Consider the following 6619-nt stretch of genomic DNA (forward strand, 5'->3'; position numbering starts at 1 on the left):
AAGACGGGGTTTCACCATGTTGGCCAGGATGGTCTCGATCTCCTGACCTTGTGATCCGCCCAACTCGGCCTCCCAAAGTGCTGGGATCACAGGCATGAGCCACCGCGCCTGGTCGGAAAGCTAGTTCTTAACGAGAAAGGGCTAGAGTCAGGCACGAGAGATGGCTTTTCAAGAACACTCAGTGGCCAGGCACCACCACTGGGTGACAGAGCGAGATTCCATCTCAAAAACAAACATTGAGTCAATAAATCAGATAAGATCTAAGGGGGTTAGAATAGCTGTTCCTCTGCAGACCATCTTTCCCCATCCTACATTTTCCAGCTGTGAAGAGGAGCTTCCTGGCAAGGAAGGTGTATGGCAATAGGTGGTGACTGATGAAAATAATCAGAGGAAAATAAGGAATGGAAGCAAAAGATTCAAAAGGGCAGATATCGCCACAGGAACAGGACCCACCCACCACCTGTACAACAAGGCCAGAACTCAGCTCACTTGCCCAGGGGTCTAGGCATTCAAGAACTGAGTTCCAATAATCACCTGTGCTCACCCGGGGGCTAAGAAAACAGACAAGTCAATGTGGCATTTGTTTTTATTAGAAAACCCCTTAGTAAGCACTTCTCTAACCCAGAATAGACACTAGGTATCCTCCAAGAGTCCCATAGCTTTCATTTCATCTTCTACCCTCTTCTGAGAGCGGGGGGCAGGGGATGGGGGTGGTGTCAGGCAGTCTCAGAAATGCCCCTCCTAGACCCCTGAGAGAATTCACATTGCCAGCAATAAACCAACAGCACCTCAGTGGGGCATCAGAGGGCCCTCTAGGCTCAAGGCTATTGCCAAAGGCATTCCTGTTTATGGCTTCACATGGAACCAAGGAGGCTCTCACAGACTCCTAGGCCTGGTCCTTCACTATGGCTGAGAGCAGGGCAGGATCCAGGAGAAAGTGGCCAAGGGCTAAGAGAGAAGAGATTGCATTTAAGATACCCTCTGGAGTCTGGAAAGCACCTGGATTTCTTGGGAGAGGAGCCTGGATTTCTTGGGAGCGGAGGGCTGTGGAAGCCCCACTCAGTTCTTCTTCGTTTTGGGAGTGTCATATTTCCTCTTGCTGGAGTACCACAATAGCAGGGGGATGCCGATGGAGGGAAGGGTCATGACCCCAAAGGCTGCCCAGTCCAGCTGTGAAGGAAAACAAAGACCTTGCTTAGAAGTCTAGATTAGGGCACAGGAGAAGCCAGGGAAAATATGAGTCTAATGAGAAAGGGAGCAGTCTAGTTCACGTTTATTTATTTTTGATACAAGGTCTTGCTCTGTTGCCCAGGCTGGAGTGGAGTGGCACGATCACGGCTCACTACAGCCTCAACCTCCTGGGCTCAGGTGATCCTCCCACTTCAGCCTCCTGAGTAGCTAGGATCACAGGGGCGTACCACCACACCTGGCTAATTCTTTTTTTATTTTTTGTAGAGGCAAAATATCACTATGTTGCCCAAGTTGGTCTTGAATTCCTGGGCTCAAGTGATCCTCCTGCCTTGACCTCCCAAAGTGCTGGAATTACAGGTATGAGCCACAACACCCAGCCTAAATTTTCTTAGTTTTTAATTTTGTTTTTTAGAGATAGGGTCTCACTCTGTTGCTTAGAGAGTAGTGGTGTAATCACAGCTCACTGCAGCCTCAAACTCCTGGGCTCAAGCAATCCTCCAGCCACCTAAGAAGCAGAGATTACAGGTGCACACCACCAGGCCTAACTCAGCACAAATTTTAAGCAGAACTTTGGCCAGGAAGTTTCCTCTGACAAATCCTGATATAGAATGGCTCTCTAGCCGGGCGCAGTGGCTCAAGCCTGTAATCCCAGCACTCTGGGAGGCCGAGACGGGTGGATCACAAGGTCAGGAGATCGAAACCATCCTGGCTAACATGGTGAAACCCCGTCTCTACTAAAAAATACAAAAAACTAGCCGGGCGAGGTGACGGGCGCCTGTAGTCCCAGCTACTTGGGAGGCTGAGGCAGGAGAATGGCGTGAACCCGGGAGGAGGAGCTTGCAGTGAGCTGAGATCCGGCCACTGCACTCCAGCCTGGGTGACAGAGTGAGACTCCGTCTCAAAAAAAAAAAAAAAAAGAATGGCTCTCTAAAGACCAATCTTTCAAGCTGTGAAACCAAAGGACTCACCTGACCCAATCCAGACTGGAAGAGAAGCTTCTGTTCCAGACAATCTTTGAGAATGGAGATACTTTGGTCTTGCCCCTGACAGTCAAGCTTCCTATGATCTAATTGTTTACACTTCAGGCCCCTTCTTTTCCATTCCTCCACCTCATATTCTGCCCTTCAGCCTTGATAAATTACTTGCCATTCCTGAATCACACCACACTTTTCTCAATCTCAGCTGGTCTCTCTCCTCAAGTGCTTGCCCTTCCTTACCTCCTCCAGAAAGTCCCGTCTCGTTAGATGTTCCTGCTGCATGCTCCTCTAGCACCTGGCATATAACCTCTATCATAGCATTTTCCCCATTTACTTTTACTTTTTTTTTTTTTAAGACAGTGTTTCGCTCTTGTCGTCCAGGCTGGAGTGCAGTGGCTCAATCTTGGCTCACTGCAACCTCCGCTTCCCAGGCTCAAGCAATTCCCTTGCCTCAGCCTCCCCATTTACCTATTTTGAGCCCTCTGTGAGCCTGTAAGATCTTGTTATTTTTAGAGACAGGGTTTTGCTCTGTCACCCAGGCTACAGTGCAGTGGTGTGATCACGGCTCACCGCAGCCTCAAACTCTTGGCCTCAAGTGGTCCTCTCGCCTCTGCCTCCCAAAGCACTGGGATTACAAGCATGAGCCATGGTGCCTGGCCAGCCTGTAAGATTTTTAATGGAAGGAACTGTGTTTTATTCATCATTGTTTCCCCAAAGCAGAGAACAGAATGAGCACATAATTTGGAACATCATACTTATTCACTGAATGAATTCCATCATTCACTACTTCAGGCTAATCTTCAAAAAATTCTTTCTTAGACTAGACCACAATAAAGTTCCCACTTAACCTACCCAATGATCTATGACCCTCTGAATCTAACCAGATTTTTTTTAAAACCTCAAAATAGGCCGGGCACAGTGGCTCAAGTCTGTAATCCCAGCACTTTGGGAGGCCGAGACGGGCGGATCATGAGGTCAGGAGATTGAGACCATCCTGGCTAACACGGTGAAACTCCGTCTCTACTAAAAAAAAAAACAAAAAACTAGCCGGGCGAGGTGGCGGGTGCCTGTAATCCCAGCTACTCCGGAGGCTGAGGCAGGAGAATGGCGTGAACCCAGGAAGCAGAGATTGCAGTGAGCCGAGATGGCGCCACTGCACTCCAGCCTGGGCGACAGAGCGAGACTCCGTCTCAAAAAAAAAAAAAAAAACCTCAAAATAGACCCAGGGTCTAAGATGGGTATCTACTCAAAGATGGGACTCTACACAAGTCAGTTTTATGGTTTTGGCAATTGTGATCTCATTGCCAAAAATCTCTGGACATGGCTAAATCAATCTATTTGGTAAGTATCCATATCAGACACCAAAAAACAGACAGGGCAAGAACCAACCAACAAAACCAATCTATGGAAGCCAAGAGGGTCCAGAACCAAAAGGGGATTCTCATACCAAGGGACTGATGAGAGAGAACACTAGAAAGCTTACAAAATGAGGGGAGAATCGCCTGTCAAACTCCCGCTGAGCCAGGATTCCTCCCTGTCCAGGAGCACTGGTAGAGCCAATCTGAAAAGAAGAAAAGAACGACATTAAGGCAAGTCTCCACCTCATCTAATCTGAGAAAGGGTGGTCCCAACCAACCCAACTCTGTGCATTAGAGTCTTAGTTCCCAAAGGCTCAGGAGAACTTCAAGAAGATGAGGGAAAGCTTTTGGCTAGACAGAGTTGGATGATTCTCTCTTAGTGTGTTGTAAAGAGGAGTACCTAGGAGCCAGAAGACCTGAGAAATACCCCATGGTGAATGTACATTAAACAGGGTAGGCCATGCATGCAACTGAAATTAAAGCCAAATTCTTCTGTCTGAGCCTCAGACTCTGGAAAGAGTGAAGTTGCTCACCACCACTGGCCCCTCTACAGTGCAGGGTGTGCAATGGAATGACTTACCCTTGGTAATCATTTACTTATTCCTCCAGCAAAAATCCGCGACTTCAAAGGGTTAATGTGAGGCTCAAATGAAATAGCAAAAGTATATAATGAAGCATAAAGCCCTACCCAAATGTACATTATTAGAGGTGGGGTTGAGTCTGGCCCACATTCCTTTGTCTTGGAGAGGAGGCCAAGAGTTTGGAGCATACTTTTATTCCAAAGTGGCAGCTGAGCCTCTGATTTTAGGTCTATTAACCCATCAACTACTAGGTAGAACCAAAGAGTCCTGAAGTTGGTTCTGAAAGCAGAAATGATACCAGATGTGAAAACACAGTTGGGTTTAGAATATGGTTCCATGTAGTTTATGAAAAATGAAAATGGGCCGGGCGCGGTGGCTCAAGCCTGTAATCCCAGCACTTTGGGAGGCCGAGACAGGTGGATCACGAGGTCAGGAGATCGAGACCATCCTGGCTAACACGGTGAAACCCCGTCTCTACTAAAAAAATACAAAAAACTAGCCGGGCGAGGTGGCGGCACCTGTAGTCCCAGCTACTTGGGAGGCTGAGGCAGGAGAATGGCGTGCACTCGGGAGGCGGAGCTTGCAGTGAGCTGAGATCCAGCCACTGCACTCCAGCCTAGGCGACAGAGCGAGACTCCGTCTCAAAAAAAAAAAAAAAAAAAAAGAAAGAAAAACGAAAATGCAGAAGGTGCACTGAGTGTTAGTTCTTTTCATTCCATGGTTGACCATGTTAAGTCCCTTCCCTACTGTGTACTAATTAGCCTACAGCCCTACTTGTATGGAGGATCATACATTTTAGCTTCATAAATTTATACATTTATTTGGCTTTATACATTTATGACTTAAGCTTTTTGAGGCCTTGGACAGTATCTTAATCCTCTAGGTATTCCCAGAGTCTGGCACATTTCAGGAACTTCATAAATGTCTGTTGACCTTTACATCAATCAATCAAAAGATTGTTTACTACTGAGTTTATATCATATATGAGAAACAGAGAAATCTAAGACAGTCACTGGCCTCAGGGAGTTTATAATTAAATTGGGAGGTGGGGGTGGGGAGAGGGAACATCTATAAATAAGAAACTACTGAAGACAGTGATTAAATGTTCACGTGGCATAGACTATAAGTGCTATAGAAGTTTAGATGCAGTCAACATGTTTATGAAAGAATGAATAGTGGCCGGGCGCTGTGGCTCACGCCTGTAATTCCAGTACTCTGGGAGGCCAAGGCGGGCAGATCACAGGTCAGGAGTTTGAGACCAGCCTGGCAAATATGGTGAAACCCCGTTTGTACTAAAAATATAAAAAAGCGGCCGGGTGCGGTGGCTCAAGCCTATAATCCCAGCACTTTGGGAGGCCGAGACAGGAGGATCACGAGGTCAGGAGATTGAGACCATCCTGGCTAACACGGTGAAACCCCGTCTCTACTAAAAAATACAAAAAACTAGCCGGGCGAGGTGGCGGGCGCCTGTAGTCCCAGCTGCTTGGGAGGCTGAGGCAGGAGAATGGCGTAAACCCGGGAGGCGGAGCTTGCAGTGAGCTGAGATCCGGCCACTGCACTCCAGCCTGGGCGACAGAGTGAGACTCCGTCTCAAAAAAATATATATATATATATATATATAAAAGCAGCTGGGCGCAGTGGCGCACACCTGTTGTCCCAGTTACTCGGGAGGCTGAGGCAAGAGAATCGCTTGAACCCGGGAAACGGAGGTTGCAGTGAGCCAAGATTACACTACTGCACTCCAGCCTGGGCGACAGAGTGAGACTCTGTCTCAAAAAAAAAAAGAAAAAGAAAAAGAAAAGAATGAATAGCAAAGAGCAGTATGAACTGAGGACAGAAAACAAGGAGACATAGCTCAAAGCTGGGTCTTGAGAAGGCTTCAGATATAATGGAGTGGAGGGAAAAGGATACTTCAAACAGAACAAAGGCACAGAGGAAAGAATAAGGACTGAGTTGGGGGAGAAGGTGTGGGAAGTAGCTTGGCCTAATAAGGATGTAGGGTCTGTACGGGCAGACTGGGAGAGAAGGCTGGAGGCAGAAAAGAGCTCGACTGTTGGAGGGGGTGCAGTGAGAGGCAGAAAAGCTCAGCCCTGATGCCGCAAGCAGGAGCAATCTAAGCAAGGGAAGGAGAGAGTAACAGTGGAGATTGGGAAGAATCTGACAGTGGCAGAGAAGACAGATCAGAAAGGCAAGGACATCAGTAGGCAGCAAATGACACACTCCAGATGAAAAGGAAGGCAGAAGCAATGAAAAGGAGGGGAAGGCTATGGTACACCTCTTCCATCCATTTCAATCACTCTTGTCCAGAACTTTAATTTGAAACATACTTCCTTAGGACAATACCAAGTCTCTGGTTAATGTTATCTCCCTCAGAATTTAGTAGCTACTGTAGAAATTTTCTGTAAGAGGTTTTTGTTTTTACAATCTCTACTTTTTAGATGGATATCCATCACCTTAAACATTTATCTTGGCTGGGCGCGGTGGCTCACGCCTGTAATCCCAGCACTTTGGG

The 6619-nt window shown here is 47.3% G+C and overlaps 1 long non-coding RNA gene across 1 annotated transcript; it reads right to left on the reverse strand.

Annotated features, from left to right (window-relative positions):
- Window positions 1-568: 568 nt before the first annotated feature.
- On the reverse strand, window positions 569-4239 carry LOC113225294. Its single transcript, XR_003309953.1, has 2 exons — window positions 3652-4239; window positions 569-1170 (listed from the first exon to the last, which is right to left on the reverse strand). It is a non-coding gene; the product is annotated as an uncharacterized LOC113225294 (long non-coding RNA).
- Window positions 4240-6619: the final 2380 nt, after the last annotated feature.

Source organism: Piliocolobus tephrosceles, chromosome 1 (genome assembly GCF_002776525.5).
Source record: "Piliocolobus tephrosceles isolate RC106 chromosome 1, ASM277652v3, whole genome shotgun sequence".
NCBI classification, from domain to species: domain Eukaryota; kingdom Metazoa; phylum Chordata; class Mammalia; order Primates; family Cercopithecidae; genus Piliocolobus; species Piliocolobus tephrosceles.